Source organism: Xenopus laevis, chromosome 2S, assembly GCF_017654675.1.
Source record: "Xenopus laevis strain J_2021 chromosome 2S, Xenopus_laevis_v10.1, whole genome shotgun sequence".
In the NCBI taxonomy this organism is placed as follows: Eukaryota; Metazoa; Chordata; class Amphibia; order Anura; family Pipidae; genus Xenopus; species Xenopus laevis.
Window position 1 is genome coordinate 117,862,840 of NC_054374.1, and position 20,315 is coordinate 117,883,154.

Sequence of the window (20,315 nt, forward strand, 5' to 3'; positions counted from 1 at the left end):
ATGACGAATAGAAATGCACATAGCCCCACAGGCAGGAAATGGGTCTGGGTTACCATGTCTAAAATACAACTATGTAGAATGTAGATTCCAAACTCTGCTGAGGAGAAATAAAAGCCTCAATGTTTTTGGGTTTGGGGTTTACTTTATAGTCCGCTCTCATGTGCCTTTAGTCCATGTGATCAGTCGGCTGTGTGCCAAAGATAATACACACTTATTTATAAAAAATCAGTCATGTGATAGACTTACAACCTGCTCGCAATTAACCCACGAATATACCACAGGTGTGGTATCTTTTATCTGGAAACCTGTCATCCAGAAACCTTCAATGTCATTGGCCACTGAGCCCTCTCTGCCTTTTCTCTGTAACAATAATCATTATAAATGGATGTTAAGCTACACTCATTTTAAAAATGTACATATATTTCGTAATAGTAACCTAACCATTCTGAATAATAAATCCTATATACTGTATATAGTGAATGAAGTACCCCCCTTAAAATATAAGGATATTATAAGTTACCGAGAAGTTTCATGACCATGTTTTTTTACAGGTCATGGAACTCCGAGGTAACTTCTAATATCCTCATATTTTACAACTGGGGGTACTTTTATTTATTATATTACACAAGTTTCAGTGAGTCATGTGACAGAAATGACATCAGAACTCACCATTTATAACTGATGACATCAGAACTCACTGTTTATAAGGATATAATTTACAAGATATTCATGGCTTTTGTGTATTATATATGTATTATACAAATGGAAAGTATAATAATGTGTCTTCGTTTAAGACTAAGCGATGACAGCAGTGACTGCTATATATATATATATATAAATATATATATAGTTTATTAGCCCCTGCTTCTTCTGCAACTTTTCCTTTCCCTCAGTGCAAACCTGAATGAAGAAATAAATAAATACTGAGGGCTGTAGGAAAGAGAAAAGCCTGAGGGGCTGTGGGAGAACAGCATTGACATCTAGAGGCCGATACATTGGGTCTTTCTGTGGGTGTTTCCACCTACTCCTTAGGGTGGGAGCAGGGAGGGTTTCACTTGCCAGAAGGGGATTTCGAACAGCAGTTTCCCATCGCTGCTAACCGAGATGCTTCGTCATTCCGGGATGGAATCTATCTGACACGGGTGTCTGTGGGTGATTTACAATCTATGGCGGCCTCCCCCTCCCGCTGACTGGATGCGTAGAATGGTATGTGCCAGTGGCTGCTCTCATGCCTCCCTTGCTGGGGTTCCCTGTGTAACTCGATGCATGCTGCTCAGTCTCCCGCTATATTGTCCTCTCTTGTTTATGAAAGCCTCCACCCACCGGCCCACCCTAGGTTCAGCAGATCATGTGATCCCGGTAAGTCATTTGCAAGTACAACAGTTCTCTGTGTGCCCCCCATTCATTTCCTGAGAACTGCATTGAGTCTGTGTGTGTGTATGTGTGTGTGTATATGTGAGTGTGTGTGTGTGTGAGTGTGAGGGAGAGAGCAAGGCACAGACAGGGGATTCTCTATAAGGCACACGAAACCCTTTGCCACTGTTCTGCAGCTTCTGTTCAGGTCTGTGATGATTCCATTTCTTAACAAAAACATGCATTTCCATCTGACAGGCTTTACCCCCAGCAAGGCATACTTCTATTCTTCTTATCTGCAATTAAAATTGCTTTTTTTTATTTGTCTGTACCAGTGGTGTTTTTTTTTTTAGTGTGGCTATTAAATGGGCAAGTGAAAAAATATATATATATTTTCTGTTGAATTGTGTCTGTCCTGTATATTTGATCTTATTGTAAAGTTGTGCATGAATTCATGATGTCATTTGTGCACTGTCTGTGTGTGTGACATCTTTCTGCAGGGCTCTCCAACCTGCTCCCCTGCAGCTGCTGTTATTATAATAATCCCACAATCCCCTCATAGATAAGGGACCCCCCTCCCCTTTGCAGGGGCTGCTGGGAGTTGTAGTCCAACGGCAGCTGCAGGGTGAATACCTGTGTAGCTGTCACATGTATTTGAGCTGCAGAGACAACATTGCAGAGCTGATAATGTATTTATTTTTTCTAAATAATGAATACATTGGGATAATTGTGTTTTTTTAAGGTAAGGGATCAGTATCTGTGAAGGTTGCAAGTGCAGATGTCATAACCAGTGATTCACCCCTCTGCCTTCATCATTGTCTGCTTGGTAATGGTGTGAACTGTCACTTGCATCAACATTTGTGGCTCATAAAAGTAGTCGGGGGCTGGCCTATAGCTGAAATTTTTCAATTAATGTGGACCAAGCTCAAGTTTGCACACGTGGGGGGGTTGTATGTTGATTTAGCATCGGCGTACCAAGGAAACAGTCCTTACAGTCAGTCCTTGTTTTACTCTCTGCCCGCAATTAAACCCGACTGCTGATCCTTTCAGACTACTGCATCGTTGCTCATAAAAGTCTCTCAATTCTGTTAATAAGGAATCAAGCACTGTGCACTGGGGAGTCTGATACACAATTTGTACTATACTAGATATGTTGGGCAGGTGAATGTACTGGGCACCAGCATTTGAATCTCATGTTAGCCATAAAAGAACAGAAAATCAGGTTTTTAATAGTTTATTAACTGAGAGTTTGCCGGTTTGAAAACATTTTTTCTGTTGTTAAATTCAAAGTCACAACTTATCTAACAATATGCAAATGAATACATCTTGGCACTTGTGCAGAACAGTTGATCTACGTGTGGCTGCAGATCAGTCACCAAAATGAGTCTGGAAATGACCACAGAAGGTAGTGAGCTCCTGGTTAGAGCCCTCCCAGTTCCCCTTTCTTGCCTTCTGTGCTTACATCAAATGCCATTATTATATATGTCTCTCTGACTCTTCACTGCTCTGGTTACAATACAGTACTTCTAGTTACTGCAGGTAACTACACAATGTAACAAGCATGCTTGTGTAGGAGCTGCAAGGTTATATGTAAAAGACAGTAGCAATTTGTGAGTAGTAGAATTAGACCATCATGTCTAGTAAGCAGGGGCAATTGTTTCTGTATGGCTTTGAATCTTATATGCTGTAGGCATAGAAAGTAAATGGATGAGGGTGCACTAAATCACATCCCCAAATTCAGTGGCTCACTGTTAGCTGCTTACATTCAGCTGGAAAAAGCTGTGTTCTATTTGAAGCATTAGCACAGGAATCTATAATCTGGATAAACCGACATTTAGGCTAGCAGTTTGCCTGTTATATCTGTAAAGTATCAAGGATGGAAAGGTTGTTACATATTTCTTTTGAGTAATGGTCTGTTTAGCATAAATGTCTGTTCCTGTGACTACATTCAGTAGTTTCTCGCTGTCATTTGAAAGGAAAGCCCAATTTACAAACCAGGCATGTGCAATCCTAGACATCTGTCAGTCAGTGGGACGTCACCAAGCTAATCCACTAGGACTTTTCTGTTTCCTTTCTTCCCATGCTCAACACAAGTCATTGCATGTGTTTATATATATATATAATACACAAAAGCCATGAATATCCTGTAAATTATATCCTTATAAACGGTGAGTTCTGATGTCATCAGTTATAAACGGTGAGTTCTGATGTCATTTCTGTCACATGACTCACTGAAATTTGTGTATTATAATAAATAAAGTACCCCCAGTTGCAAAATATGAGGATATTAGAAGTTATCTCGGAGTTCCATGACCTGTATAAAAACACTCGGCCTTCGGCCTCGTGTTTTTATATGGTCATGAAACTCCTCGGTAACTTATAATATCCCTATATTTTACAAAAGGGGGTACTTTATTCACTATAATATATATATATATATATATATATATATATATATATATATATATATATATATATATATATATATATATATATATAGAAGACTAGATGGAATGGTGCACACAAAACCAAACAACATCTGCCCGGGTGCAGGTGAAGAATAATCACATAGTACAAACAATACACCGCACTCCGGGGGCTTGTGAAAATGCAAAAAGATGTGGTTTATTCGACGTTTCGGCTACCAAACTGGAGCTGTCATCAGGAGCAAAAGCTTTTGCTCCTGATGACGGCTCCAGTTTGGTAGCCGAAACGTCGAATAAACCACATCTTTTTGCATTTTCACAAGCCCCCGGAGTGCGGTGTATTGTTTGTACTATATATATATATATATATATATATACACTTTCTCCCAGTTTTTATATATATATATATATATATATATATATAAACTGGGAGAAAGTCTCGCAGGGCTTAACATTTTTTAAGTGATTTATTGTTTCACAGAGGAAAAACTATATATGTAGGCAGTCCCTGGTTTAAGTACAAGGTTCTGTGGGTTCATTCTTAAGTTGAATTTGTATGTAAGTTAAAACATATATATTTACTTATTAAATGCAATTTAGACAGATGTCTGTCTTAACATAGTATTTATCTTTACCTTTCTGTGCATATTTATTTTTACCTTTCTGTGCTCTGTAGTAGAGCACACACACCTGAGGGGATTGGGGCAGGTGGTTTATTAAAGCTAAACGCTTAGGGGCAGATGTATGAAGGGTCGAATATCGAGGGTTAATTAACCCTCGATATTCGACTAGGAACTAAAATCGTTCGACTTCGAATATCGAAGTCGAACGATTTAGCGCAAATCCTGCGATCGAACGATCGAAGGATTATTCGTTCGATCGAAGGATTTTAATACAACGATCGAGGGAATATCCTTCGATCAAAAAATCTCAGGCAAGCCTATGGGGACCTTCCCCATAGGCTAACATTGACTTCGGTAGCTTTTAGCTGCCGAAGTAGGGGGTCGAAGTTTTTCTTAAAGAGACAGTACTTCGACTATCGAATGGTCGAATAGTCGAACGATTTTTAGTTCGAATCGTTCGATTCGAAGTCGAAGTAGTAGTCGAAGGTCGAAGTAGCCCATTCGATGGTCGAAGTAGCCCAAAAAACACTTCGAAATTTGAAGTTTTTTTAATTCGAATCCTTCACTCGAGCTTTGTAAATGTGCCCCTTAATGTTTTTAAAAATTAGTGGTAAGCACAACTTTCCCTTGTTTTACAATTAATATATATATATATACAAACTCCAATGCAAAAACATATAAATCAGTGGGCACCATCACATCCAATATATAGAAAAATTATCTTGAGACCTGCACACCAAGATAACACACAAGGATGAGAAAGGTCCTAATGAAGACTGAAACTTTGGACTCTGGTAAAATGTATAGATAAAAAAAAAAAATATATATATATATATATATATATATATATATATATATACATATATATATATAAATAAATATATATATATATATATATATATTTTGGCCAGCTTGTAATTCTTCACTATTTGGTTGCGTACAGTAACTGCCGGAAAAAAAGTGTATTGTTTCTGTGTTTTGTTAATTTGTAACTACTTTCCCAACAGAATGGGGCTGTGTGATCTTCTGACACTTTAAATTAGACAGAACACTAAGAACTGATAAATCCACAAGCTGTGTGATGATAAAAACATTTCCCTTCTGAGTGGTTTGGTCCTGCTACTGTAAATGAAGGAGGAATGACATACTGTCTGTTTAATAAGACACTCAGTAGCAGCAGAGTTATTTATTTATTGAGTTGTTTCTGGGGCAATATATAAATGAGTAATAATCTATCTAGCTCCCCAAAAACCATGTCCAGTCTAGTGCCCCTAACATTTTCCAAGTGTTATAAAATACTGTACTCGACACACAAAATTGCTTTGTTGAAAATTTAGGGTTGGGAGTATTCTCAGTGCTATAGACTGCTCTTCCGAGCATGCTCAGCATGGAAGACCGTTGTCTTGAGCTTAGTGAGCTTGCTTGGTAATATGGTTTGAATTGTGTCTCTTTTCCCTTTCTCCTGTGTACATATCCATCCTATTGCTAGAATGTTAGGAGTTCTTAAATGTCTTTAGAAATGTTTCATGATAAACACATTAAAAAAGTTTGATTGTAACATAGTTTACATTGCCAGGACAATAGCCACAGACTCATGTACAGTATATATTAAGTATTCCTCTACATTCTGTCTCTCAGAGGCCTATTTATTAGAGGTCAAACTTTAGTGGTTTTAGAGGTTTTTGAAACCACAAATAAACTCATTTCCATAAATGTCAGTCATTTATCAAAAACTGAAAAAACAAAATTGGAAAAAAGTTACAGAACTGTTGCGAAAACTGCAACTTTTTTGACGTGCCGCACAATAACAACAACTTTTTCATATCGTCGCACAAAAGCTAGTGTTAAAACACCCAGAAACTTTAAAAACCATGAATCAAAGAAAGATCTCCCAGTTGTAAAAGGGACATCTGCCATTAACTTCTATATGATTTCAACAGGTTTTAGCTGTTGTATTTTGGTATTCGTAATTGTTGCACTTTTGTTGCATAATAAATCCTGGAAAAGTCTTTTTTTTTCCTGCAACTTTTCGGGTTTTTGTTCGGATCAGATAGGTAGTGTAAGAGTCTTGGGCAAATACTTTTTTGGCAAATTTATAAATAGCCCGCAAAGACCATATTATGATAATTGTACAAAAAAAAGGTTTAATTTCTGGTGTCATCATTTTTTTTTTTTGTATAAAAAAAAAAAAAAGAAGGTATACTGAGACACAGGCGGACTATAAACAGTTTTGTTTTGTATTGAACCCAAATCTTTTCCCACTGCCTCTCAGCTCACCTGCTTGCTTGTGCAACCAAAATTCCAGGACTGTACAATAATCAATGACCATTGCAGCAGTAATCCATGGAAACCAATCAGATACTTGCTGTCAGTACTCTACCTGCAGTAATCCGATCAAAGCTAATTGCTGATTGGTTGCTATGCGTAACTGCACAGGGCCAAATTTACCTAAAGTTAGTAAATGATTTTTACTCTAGCACCACCTTTATAAAAGTCAGGAAAAGCAGAAACTTCATGATACAGGGAAATAGAAGTGGAAGTATTTCCAACTGCAAAATGATATGTATTTTGCAATAGCGTTCTCTTTTCCTTCATATAAATGCTGCTGCTCTGCAGCTTTCAGTAGATTTTCAAACATTCCTGCTTGCTTCCAAAAACAGCATCACATATATTTTCTTATGTGTTATGTAATGTAACATTATAACATTGGCTATAGCCCTACATTTTCATAACTGTAAACCACTCTCAATGATGAGACAATGAATATAATAATAAGGCAGTAAATAGTTTTTCAGATATTGGAATGCCTGCCTGGTCCTGCCGTATACACCTGCAGCATAGTATTTCTGTATGAATAGTGAGGCTGACTACAGATTTCTGTCAGATGTTTTCCTGTGTAACTAGAGAAACCATTAAATAAGCATGAAAATGTAATAGTCATAGACCTCTTGTGGATTTAGTGATCAATAAATCTGACAAGATCATATTTTATATAATAAAGCTAGAGTTGAATTGCATTTTATGACTGTTTTTTTTAAATTATATTTTAAGTGTTTTGCTACCAAAATGTTTTTCCACTGATATGAGGGAAGGTTATTTGTTAAAGGGAAACTAAAATATGCTGGTATTTTGTAGCATAGAAAAAAATTGTGAAAATAGTGAAGGCTGTTGGGGGTTGCTGGGAGTCAAAAAAATGTGCTAGAGATTTCATTCATCATTTATGTTATACTTTTACAGGTAGGGAGCCCATAGACTTCTTTCTTCATCCCTGAGAAGCACGGTATATTGCCAAATAACCAATTTGCATAATAAATAAAGACTATTCATGCTTTTATTTAAGGTATATGAAAGGTATGGAAGTTATCATGGGAGGAACTTCATTTACTATGTTTTGATGTGAATTGTCTCCTGTGATAAGATGCTGTCAGAAGCCTCACTGGACCCGCCTGGCTCCTGGGTATAGCTTTTAACTGGGTTTCCCTGTCCCAAACCCCCCCCTTTCCAATAAATTCCCACTGTCCCCCACAAATATCATTGTCACCGGCACTATTGGGCCACATGGGGGACGGCTTGGGTGCAGCTGCACTCCCTGCCTCCCTGGTAGTTATACCGCTGGATGTCCTGCAGTAGAGTCCTGCGTGGGTCCATTTTTTGGGACCCATACCCGCAACCTGCAATCCGCAACCCGAACGCACAACACGCATTCTTACCCGCTTGGACTCGCTTTCCGACCCACAAGTACCTTATCCGCAACCCTCCATCTATTCAAATCATTCTACTCCGGCGAATTTACGCCAATTCCATAGTCGAGGAGCACAAAAAACTACTCGAAATACGAGCTTTTTTCCTTCTATTCCTTCACTCGAACTTAGTGAATGGGCCCCCTAATGTTTATGTAATTCCCTATACCCCTCTTCACATGCTGTATAGAGGGGAAATGTAAAGGGCATGGGTAGGAACAGTTCAGTGTAAAAATAAAAACTGGGTAAATAATGTAGATAGGCTGTGCAGAATAAAAATGTTTCTAATATAATTATCTATGTAATGTAATGTAAAAAGGCTGGAGTGACTGGATGTCTAACAGAGCAGAACAGAACACTACTTCCTGCTTTTCAGCTCTCTAACTCTGAGTTAGTCAGTGACTATAAGGGGGCCCACATGGAACATAACTGTTCAGTGAGTTTGCAATTGATCCTTAGCATTCAGCTCAGATTCAAAAGCAAACAGTTATGACCTTTGTGGCGCCCCTTAGGCCTGGTAACCAATCAGTGGAAACCAAGAGAACTGCAAAGCAGGAAGTAGTGTTCTGGCTATTATGTTAGACATCCAGTCACTCCAGCCTTTATACATTACATTTTTTCCTAACTAACTATATTAGAAACATTTTTTATTTTGCACAGCCTATATATTATATTTACTCTGTTTTTATTTTTATACTGAACTGAACTGTTCCTTTTTCACGTAAATATCTGGCTGTTTAATAATAAAACTTTATTTTACTTGAAAAATACATTTGTATACATGAACTACTACCTATTATTCACAAATTAAATTTGGGGTAGTTTAAGGCCTCTTCTTTAATTTGCCCCAAATGTTCATAGCCACCATAAACCATTGCTGTTTTTGGGCAAACTTTTACTTTGTTGGCCTGAGAATTTGGGCTAAATATAGATTTTTTCATGAGATACCACAAATAATCTCTGAGTTTAAAGGCAGATGTTGTACTTCATACAATAGTGACATAACTTTTCACAGATGCAGGTCATCTGTATCAACTGATTGTAACAGTTCAGAGCCTGTACCTGGATTACAGGGTACCCTAGTTAAGTTTAAAATTACAAAATAGAAACAAATAAAAAAAAAGAAAACAATTGAAAAGACATAATTTTTATGGAACTGATTAAAAAGTTTGGAAGGTTAGCAAGCAACTTCAAAAAAATCAACCCTTGTATACATTTTTAACATTGTAACAAGTTGGCACCCTCTCTCTAGCATCTGTTCTTGGGAAACACGAGAGGGTGGAAAATGAAACATTAAACTTAAATTTTACAACAAATAACGTGAAAAAAGTTGCAGCAGGAGGACTGAACTGACACAACAGTCCAGTTAGAAGAGTGTAAAGGAGGTAGGACTTGATGATGGAATAGGCAAAACTTGGGTAGATCATGGGTATGTTTAAACATAACAGGGCATGGCCTTGGTGGATCGAAGGTGTAGTCAGTCATACTATTTAGAGGAGCTTTTTTTTTTTTTTTTTATTTAAATGGGACATGAGCCCCCAGATGACCATTTAAAAAAATAAGCTAATAGGCTAATACTCCCTAGGCTAATAGTCCTGAATGGACCAGAGAATGGATTTACCCTTAGAGCTTAATTGCTGTGGGAGTGTCTCTATCCCCAGTTCATTCACTGTCCCTTGTAGGTCAAGTCTGTTTTTTTCTGTGTGTGCTGTTTCCTAAATACTCTTTTATTATGGTTCCTGGCTCCTGCTTTCCCTCCTGCTTTCCCTGGTCCTGTCCCTTGCACTGACTTTTACCCCCGATAAGTCCAGGCAGCACTCAGATAGCTGAGAGCTAGGCCCAAACCCTAGACTGGAATCCAGTTACTCTCCTGGGGTTGGGATTGCCTTACATGACAGGTCTGATATACATTTTAAAACTGGAATATTTTATAATAATATTTATGTTTTAATATCTTAATTATTATTAATGGGCCCTGTGTCATCTCATCTGTAGATGATATTTTTCATTTTCCTAAGATCAAAAGAAAGCATTAATATCTTACTTATAGTACTTAAGTAAATCAGATTTAATAAGTGCCCTTTTCATTTTAAAACAAAATTATTTTTTAGACTAAAGCTGTCTTTTCCATCTCAGTTCTATTCAGTGGGTCTCAGTACGGCCAATATTCTAATGATTTGTTATAGCTTTTCTAATTTATCTAATCTTAGCTTTGCATCTTGTCATAAATTAAGAATGGCGAAGAAGAAGTGATTTTTCTAGCTCTCATTAAAATCTTGTGGTTTGTACTGATAAGCTGTAATAAGTCTATGAGCTAGAATTATGGCTGTGCATGTAAATGGAACTTTTAAAACCATGGTTCAGTTGCATAGTGCCAGCCAGTAATTCTGTTTAATTGTAACATAACATCATAAAGTGTGTGTGTGTATACTATTTGGCTTAATACACTGGAATCTACATTAGCCAATGCAGTTCCTAACATAGTATATATCCTCTGGAGCAGCGTAAATACATTTACTAACATGTTTATTTATACTTTGCATAAAAGAGTGAGTGAAGGTTGCGATTGTAATATGGGTCACTTGGACCAGTTCAGCTTTAGAGGGATCAGAGCCTATGATTACACATATTAATTTATAAGAAGAAAAATATGTTTTAGCCCCGGCTTTTTCATAAAAATCAGAACACAGGAGCTTTGAAACGTGTGCATCATAGGTTGCTTATTTTATCCACTGTCTTTGTATACACAAATCAGGTTGCTACGATATCATTAATTACAGAACAGTAACTCTGCAATTCGGTAGGTTTAAGGTGGTGAATAGTTAAATTCTTTAAGGGCCAGAGTATGATAAATCTCGAAAATCAAATTAGAATTTTTTAAAAAACTTCGAAACAATTCCTTTGTCGAATTTGACAGTTTTGACCAAAAGAAAAATTAGAAAATTAGAATTAGAAATTTTCAATTCAACCCTTAAACAAATCTGCCCCACTGGTAATATAAACACTTTGCAGTTTGCTAATACTATTTGGAGCTGTTTGATTCTTCCAATTTTGAATTGGCTATTATACTTCAGGGTGGTACTCTGACACCTGAAATCTACAGGCTCATGGATGTTAATTGATTTGACCTGAATCTACCTGAATCGTAACATTATTTCTTTTATATGTAAACACTAGACCATCTTAGCATACAGGTCTTTGCTAGGATCAGAAAGGCATCAGCTGTTATCTCAGGTTGCAAGAGGAGTAGAAGAAGCCAGCAAGCAATAATGTTGTTTTATAGTGTCTGATTAATTTCTATTTTTGACCTATCTAAAAAATTATTTTCTTGTGCCCAAAAGTTAGTACAAAAGAACAGTCCATGTCCTAAATTATATTCAACCATTTCTTCAGCATGTGTTCCTTTAACTTTTTTTGCTATTTCTTACACTGAACGAGGGAATAGTATAAATACAGATCTAAAGATCAGCATTGTTATCAATGTTTATATAAAAATCAGGGCAATTTAGGAATGAATGGTTAACTTTTTTAAATGGAATGAGTAGTATGGGTTTTCTGATGATCATAGATGGCCTTAAGATTGGCATTGTAACTAAGTCTTTATCATTGCTGATGATTACATTGTATAATCTATATGTTCCATAGAGGATTTTGTTTTACAAAGAGATTTGTCTTAACTTGAGAACTGGGCATGAAATGGTCATATAAGGTGCAAAAATACCATAAATTCTAGTTATACACTTAATAAAAATGTGTTCGGGATTGCCTTAATTGAAAAGGATTTGGATGGATGTGGATAACAGACTGTGCAACTGTAGGCAGTTGCTGCTATCACAAATGTAATACTTTAATGCATTTAGTCTAAGGATTAAAACATAATTGTGCCTCTTAATAGATCCCTAGTAAGGCCTCACCTTGAGTATGCAGTGCAATTTATGTAATGTGTTTATGTACAAAAAGGTCCATAAACACTATCTGAACTTCCAAAAATAAATACTTCCAGACATAAATATAGATGTATATTCATTGTGAAGTTATGGATTCTGGGACTTGACTTGTGAGTTTAAAGGGATACTGTCATGGGAAAAAAAAAATCAGTTAATAGTGCTGCCGCAGCAGAATTCTGCACTGAAATCCATTTTTCAAAAGAGCAAACAGATTTTTTTATATTCAATTTTGAATTCTGACATGGGGCTAGACATATTGTCAACAGGCACAAGTCACATGACATGGGGCAGCTGGGAAATTGACAAAATGTCTAGCCCCATGTCAGATTTCAAAATTGAATATAACAAAATCTTTTTGCTCTTTTGAGAAATGGATTTCAGTGCAGAATTCTGCTGGAGCAGCACTATTAACTGATTCATTAAAAAATATTCCCATGACAGTATCCCTTTAAGTGGTGTTCAGGAAATGCAAACAAGACTGTCATGATTTTCTTTCTGTATATGGAATCAGGTATGTTGGAAGTTGTTTTTACATGTTGTCTACATAAGAAATGAAGGGGGTTTACTTTCACTTTAAGCTCATTTTTATACCATCTGCAGGTTACTTCGTCAAGTAAATATGCAGCAACAAAATGCTAGTAATGATTTCTTGACCAAAAATATTTTGGATGATGGTTTTGTGTGTGTTTTTTTATATAAAATAACTTTTGTATTTAGTGGAAACCAATGGAATGTATCACATTCTTCAGTAGTGTTGTTTTCTTATGTTGTGTGATTCATGTATTCCTGTGTTGCCTGGCTGCATAACTGCGGTACACTTGAGTACTTTCAGTCCATGGGCAAATTCCAGGTCATATGTAGACTCTCTCTTTCAGAACGGAGACAGAGGTAATGTTTCAGGTTCTTACCTACTGGTACAACCAATTACTTATCCTCAGATAGGGCCACTCTGGTCAACATTTGACAAAATCATACTAATATTCCCAAACTGTGCTCTTTTTTCTTTTCTTATTAGTTTTAACCAAGTTATATCATTAGCTGATATGGCCAGTGTATTTATTTCCTTTGTTTGGGTCTCAGTATGTATCTCTGTTTCAGGATATAAGAGAAATAATACAACAGTAAGTTAGTAAGGAGAGAAAGTGACAGGAGATCTGCCCTATCTTATTTCCTGCTGCTATTCTTCAGAGGGTATACATTTCGCTTTCTCATTTGTATCCAACCACTGGAAAGAGATCTATTTTTAGGCAGGCCGACCTATGCTTACTGAAGTGTGGCTGCTTTCTTTTCTTTGTATTTCTTAAACTATTATAGGGTTTTAGTGATACTGTGCTTTATTTTGCTAAAATTGCTTGGAAATGAGATGTAAGGAGTAATGCAGTATGATACATTTTTTTATACTTGTTTGACATCATATTTTAATGTTTTTAGTGACATGTATTCTCTTTCAATATTCATATGGCTTAATCCAAGGAAGGCATTTAGAGGATGCAGAGATTTGAGCCGTTGCTTGCAGTTCTTATGGCTTAAGTTTGTAAAAATGCCCCTGGCAGGTTTAATATATTTCATTATTCAGTCTAATTTTGGTGACATACAATGTTAACACGTGTGCTGCATAGTGACAGTCAAAGAATCAGCTTTCTTGTTCCACAGAGCATGTTATTCTGAAGATAAACCCCATAAAAAATCAATCCTATTTGGTTTATTTAATGTTTTTTTTTATAATCGTTTTTATTGTTTTCAAAACAAAATACAAATAAAAAGAAAAAAAAGAAAGGTTGGTGGAGAAACAAGTCACAATACTTGGCATTCAGTGCTGAACATATGCATATCCGTACACATGACCAGGTACACAATTTCACAGTACAGCACATACATCATAACAATGACATGGAGACAAATCTTACAGATACAGTTTCTCAGGTAGGAGCAACCCCAAGCCGCAAAGCTTCCACCCATCCCGTCCAGACCGAGTCAAACTTATTTGGTGTGCCTCTTTGGATATAGACTAACCGTGCCAACGTAATATGTTCCTGCAAAAGGTTTTTCCACATCTGTACAGTGGGGGAGTCACCCGATAACCACTTAAGAGCTATACACTTGCGTGCAAGGAAGAGCGATTCTCTCAGGGATACTAACACATAGGGGGACTTAGAGAGATATGTAATAACACCTAGCAGGCACACTTTTGGGTTCACAGGTATATGTAGTGCAGTTATGTGGGAAAGTTTCTCACAGACTTTCGCCCAAAACTAAGCCACCTCTGTGCAGCTCCACATCAGGTGAAGAAAGTCGGCCCCTGGCAAATGACATTTGGGACAACAGTCATCTGGTCTGATATGAGCCCTGTACATACGTACAGGTGTAATGTATGCATGATGTAGAATAAGAATTTGGGAGAACCTACTTCTCACATTAAAGGACACCAGACTGGAAGCCTCCAAAGCTTCCTCCCATTCCTCATCCTCCAAGTCACCCATAGCTGATTCCCACCTTCCTCTAAAATTACCCACTATACACTTCTTATTTTTCATTAACACAGAGTAGAGCCATGACAGGGGATGATTTCTGCAGAAGCTAGTGAGGTATTCCAACATATTTTCCAGTGGTGATTTAGATATAACAACTGGGGATAAGGACCATTGAGCCTTAGCGGCCTGTTTAAGTTGGTAATATTGTAACCAGGCTGCAACCTCCACTTCATAATCAGTCTCAAACTGCTCGGGGGTTTTGAAAACACCATCCACGTATAAATCCTCAATGACCTGAACCCCCTGTGGTTGCCAAAATAACTGCAGGTCTGCATGCCGGAAATGGGGGGTCCTCTCATTTTCCCAAAGTGGAGTATTTGGGGAAAATGCCTGATACTGAATAAGTTTCAGTGCCACCACCCATACCTTATAAAGCGTTCTCAGCAATGGAAGGGGGCAGTGAAAGTTCTGGATATGTTCCAAAAAAATTAGCGGGGGAATCAGTAACATCTAATTTAGACCACGGCAGGAGATGCTGCAATTGTGACGCTAAGTAATAAGATCTCCAATCTGGAAGGGCCATCCCACCCTGCAGGGTCGGGAGTTGTAAAACCGAATACGCGAGTCTGCTTCGCTTGCCGGCCCACACAAATGTTTTAGTATCAGAATCTAGCCGTGTAAATATCTGTTTTGGTATGTAGACTGGGGAGTTCGCAAATACATACAGAAGCTGCGGCAAAAAAATCATTTTACAAATAGCCACTTTACCCGGTGGCGTTAAGGGGAGGGAACTCCAAGCCTTCATTTGACTAGAGATTTTAGTAAGTATAGGGGTCAAGTTATCCGGCAAGTAATCACGGTGGTGTTTGGTAAAGGATATCCCTAAGTAATGAAGTCGGTTGACCCATTGCAAGGGCTGACCAGGTGATTGATAACGAGGGGCTTCGTGATCCAAGGGAAATATATAAGATTTACCCCAGTTTATAAGCAAACCCGAAAATTGCCCGAACTTTTTGACCACATGGAGGAGTCTATCCAGTGATTCCGCCGGATCTGCCAGAAACAGCAACATATCGTCCGCATATAGCGCTATCTTTTCCTCTACATCCCCGTATTTACAACCCACAATATTAGCATCCGCCCTTACCATAATAGCTAGCACTTCAATGGCCAGTGCGAACCGGACTAGGGATAAAGGACGGTTTATTTAATGTTTAAATAAATATTTTTTTTACTAAACTTATGGTATGGTGATTCAAATTACAGAAATAACCCTTTTCTAGAAAACCCAGGCACTCCAAGCATTCTGGATAATAGTTTGTGTTTATATATCATCATCATTATTTATTTATACAGTGCCACTGGACATTAATTTATAACAAGCAGAGGTCTTATAACAATTTAACAAAATATATATGTATGTAGAAAAAGAGTGTGGTCTAAATGACCCTAGCTAGTCTAGACAGCATCAATGAAAACCTTCATTCTGTATGCTAGCTGTAGTGGAAAAGTGAAAAAAAGACTTGGGGCAAAGCAAAAGAGGTCAGTGGCATACTGGAAGGTAGAAAACACAAGTATATAAACCCCCACTCTCATACATCACAAGGGATGAACCATCTGGCTGGGAAAATATTCATCAAATAGCTCCATATGCATATTTTTATGTATTGAGAGTACAGACAGAACACTGCATACTGTTGGATTTAGTAAAAGGCTAAGTTGCAAGGGTTTATAGGCAAATGGGGAATTATGATTTTATACCTTTATATACCTGAAATGTGGATATTTGTATATAAAACAATTAAAATGACACATATTTTCTTTAAAATGCAACACATATATATTATGGTAAATCATAGCATGCATATTGCCCCTGGAATGCTGTGTGTTTTGGAATTGTACAAATCCAATAACAATTTACAGATGTCATCATAGCATTAACAGGAAGCTAGACCTGGGTTGTTTGCAGGGCCCAACAGGGAGGGGGACTGATGAAGTCACATTAGCTTCTCCCTTGTCCTCTGCTCTAATCAGTCCAAGTCCTAGCAGTCAATCCTCTTCCCCAACTGAAGCAATACAAAGATTAGTATGTTGTAGGTCAGTGTGTCTTTAATGCTGGAAGTCACTGGGGCAGATTCACTAAAGGACGAAGTGGCTGTCGACAATTGGCCAGAAATATCCAGGGACATCGCCAATTCACGAACAGGCGTAGAGGACAATTCACTAGTAAAAGAGACCGTCACTAGAGATCGTTCACACTTTATCGCCAGACGACTTTTTGCTCTGGCAACCGGTCGCTACTCTGCATATTCACTAAGATGCGAATTTTACTGAACATTACCTTTTTGTGCCAGAGTTTACTTTGCCACCTCAGACCAGGCGAACTGATAACTGATAAACAAAGTTACATCTTCCAAATCTTATGTCAATGACATCATATCCTGTATGCCGGAAATATATTTTGTAAAAAATGCTGGCGACTTTTTTTTTTTTGAAGTGGGATTGCCTTCAAAAGTCCAAACTATTAAAGATTTATGTGTGAGGATTTTTTTCTAAACTAATTTGAGGGTCTTGCCACATTTCTTTTAGGGTAGGCTCATGTCTAGGGCATTAGAGGATCTCTTCTGTTTTTTATTATGGCTCATTGGATATTTGTAATAATAAGTGGCCACTTCAAGCATTTGCACCAACATTACTATTAAAGACGTCCATACGACGTTTAGGTACCCTCCCTATTCAAATTAAAGAGTGCTTGCGAAGTTTTGCTAGGCAGAAATGAACGCTAGGAAAATTTGCTATGAAATGCTCACCCAGTCGATGTAACGCTAGCAGGAATTCGCTAGGAAATGCTCGCACAGCCAAGGAAATGCAAGCTAAAATTTGCCAGTGATCGGCTGCTGAGACGCAACTTCTAATTTTAGTGAATTAGCATAGTGGGAATGAATTTGCAGGAAAAGCAGGAAGTAGTGTTCTGACTGACTTGTTATACATCAAATCACTGCAGCCTTTATACATTACATTTTTGGCTAACTAACTATATTAGAAACATTTTTTATTTTGCACAGCCTATCTATTTACCCAGTTTTTATTTTTACACTGAACAAATCCTTTAATATATTGGTTTTGCAGTCCACATTCTACTTGTTTTCGTAATTGGTTTATATCCCCAATAGGACCTTGGGGATTGAAGGTGTGCAGTCTCTACCAATATAATACCCTTCCCCGATCAATCACAAGAATTTCTTTGTATTATTCTGAGACAATTTGCAATGGTTTTCATTTTTTAATATTTGTGGTTTTCAAGCTATTTAGCTTTTTATTCAGTAGCTCTCCAGATTGCAGTTTCATCAGTCTGGTTGCTAGGTTCCATATTACCATAGCAACCATGCAATGATTTAAATAAGAGACTTGAATTTGAATAAGAGGAGGGCTGAAAAGAAAGAGGAGTGATAAACAATAACTAAAAATATATAGTCTTACAGAGAATTTGTAAGATGGAAAGAGTCAGAAGAAGGCAAAAGTACTTTGTCACTATTGACGCATGCGCAGTAGATGCGTACCACAGAAATGCTCCTACTGCGCATGCGCCAAAACGCCGTTCAAAGCAGGAAGAAGATCGCGTGGAAGAAGATGTCATCTGTGAACTCCCTGGACTGGACCTGCACAGAAGGGTAAGTAAGAAGTTACTTGCATTTGCCCAGCAGGACGGGTAGGCCAGGGGGGAGGAGGGAGGGTGGGCAACACACGGGAGGGGGGAGGGTTTTTGCGCCGACTAGGTTTCCTTCCCCTTTAAGGGTGAACCACTCTTTTAATAATCAACATGAGCAACATAAGCTAAAGTCTTTGTCTTGTTTGTATGCCTGGGGTAAACCTGTGCAGACCTGTCCGGAGAGGACCACATCCACAGTTGATTGTGCTTCTGGCCTGCAGTCAGCCCCATTTAGTCAGATGACCATCATATCAAACTTCTCATGTTAAATGATGTGAAATGTGTGAAATGAGGACCAGTAGGATTTCTGGTGTAGTACCAGCACGATGCCTAATGTTTGTAGACATGTGTACACATAAATACATTTGCTGGCAGTGATCACTGTCAGAGCCTAGTGACTCTAGTTATCAGTAGGTTGGAGTTGGGACCCAGGAGGAAGCTGTTTGCGGTATCTAAGGGGTTAAGAGAGTTTCAAGTCAAGAGTGAGTTTATTGTCATTTCATCCATATACATTTGTACAGTACACAGTGAAACAAAATAACGTTCCTCTAGGACCATGGTGCTACACACAACATAGATTTACCGGACAACAGACAAAAAGTGCAAGTGCAGAAATATGCAACTCCTGCAAGACAGATCAGCACAGGGCAGGGACAGGACAATACAGTGCACACTCAGCAGTTGGAATATGTTAAGTAAATAATGCTAAACGTCAGACATGATGGGTGTATCATTGTAACGTGACAGTAGCAAGAACATGATAAATAACATGACAAAGTGCAGATGTGCTCATAGGGAACAACTATATCCAATGGCTATTCATCCATACAATGGCGTACAGTGGCTGTGTAATGTTGTGATATATATAGTAAATTCAGATGGAGTGTGTGTGTGAGAACGATCTGTCCGGCCCCTGAGTATTCGGGAGCCTTATGGCTTGGGGGAAGAAACTGTTACACGGTCTGGTAGTGAGGGCCCTAATGCACCTTTTTCCAGATGGCAGGAGTGTGAACAATGAGTGTGAGGGGTTTGTTGGATCAACCACAATGCTGGTGGCTTTACGGATGCTGCGAGTGGTGTAAATGATGGAAGGAAGAGAGACACCTATGATCTTCTTTGCTGTCTTCACTATCCTCTGTAGGGTCTTGCGCTCCAGTGATACAGCAGCTCAGGATGCTCTCGATAGTCCCTCTGTAGAAGGATTTGCGTATGGATGGTGGGAGATGGGATTTCCTCAGCTTTCGCAGGAAGTAGAGGTGCTGTTGGGCTTTCTTGGCTAAGTAGCTGGTGTTGTGGGACCAGATGAGGTTCTCCGCCATGTGGACACCAAGGAATTTGGTGCTTTTGACGATCTCCACATTAGAGCCGTCGATGTACAGTGGCAGGTGGTCACTCCTAGTCTTCCTAAAGTCAACAACCATCTCCTTTGTTTTGTCTACATTGAGAGACAGGTTGTTGGCTCTGCACCAGTCTGTTAACCGCTGCACCTCATATTTTTCATCTGTCTACACAAATGAGGAACCAGTAAGTGAAGGTTTCCTTCTTAACAGTCCCAATTCTAGTAATACAACTAATGATGCATGGTTCACACATGAAGAAATTCAAAAGAGACTAGAACATGTTAAGGTTAACAAAGGTCCAGGGCCAGATGGTATTCATCCCAGGGTAATTAGCGAGCTTAGCTCTGTGATTGCCAAACCTCTTTGCTTAATTTTTCAGGATTCATTGAGATCTGGCATGGTGCCGAGAGACTGGCGAATTGCTAATGTGGTGCCTCTATTCAAAAAAGTATCCCGTTCTCAGCCTCAAAACTATAGGCCAGTTAGTCTGACGTCAGTGGTAGGAAAGCTTTTCGCAGGGTTAATAAAGGATAAGATACTGGACTTCATAGCAAATCATAATACTATGCATTTGTGCCAGCATGGTTTTATGCGTAATAGATCTTGCCAGACTAACTTAATTTTTTTTTATGAGAATGTAAGTAGAGACCTCGATTCTGGGATGGCAGTGGATGTGATTTACTTAGACTTTGCAAAAGCATTTGAT

At 38.2% G+C, this 20,315-nt stretch overlaps 1 protein-coding gene across 3 annotated transcripts in view; it reads left to right on the top strand.

Annotated features, from left to right (window-relative positions):
• The first annotated feature begins 897 nt into the window (after positions 1-897).
• Positions 898-20,315, top strand: part of klf12.S (Kruppel-like factor 12 S homeolog) — a 116,835-nt gene continuing 97,417 nt past the window's right edge. The window contains exon 1 of one of the 3 annotated variants that reach the window (XM_018249915.2): positions 898-1,359. The gene's annotated coding sequence lies outside the window, so the exon portion shown is untranslated. Of the gene's footprint in view, positions 1,360-1,383; positions 1,562-20,315 lie in introns of those variants that run through there. The other 2 variants (XM_041584334.1, XM_018249914.2) reach the window with 2 other exon arrangements.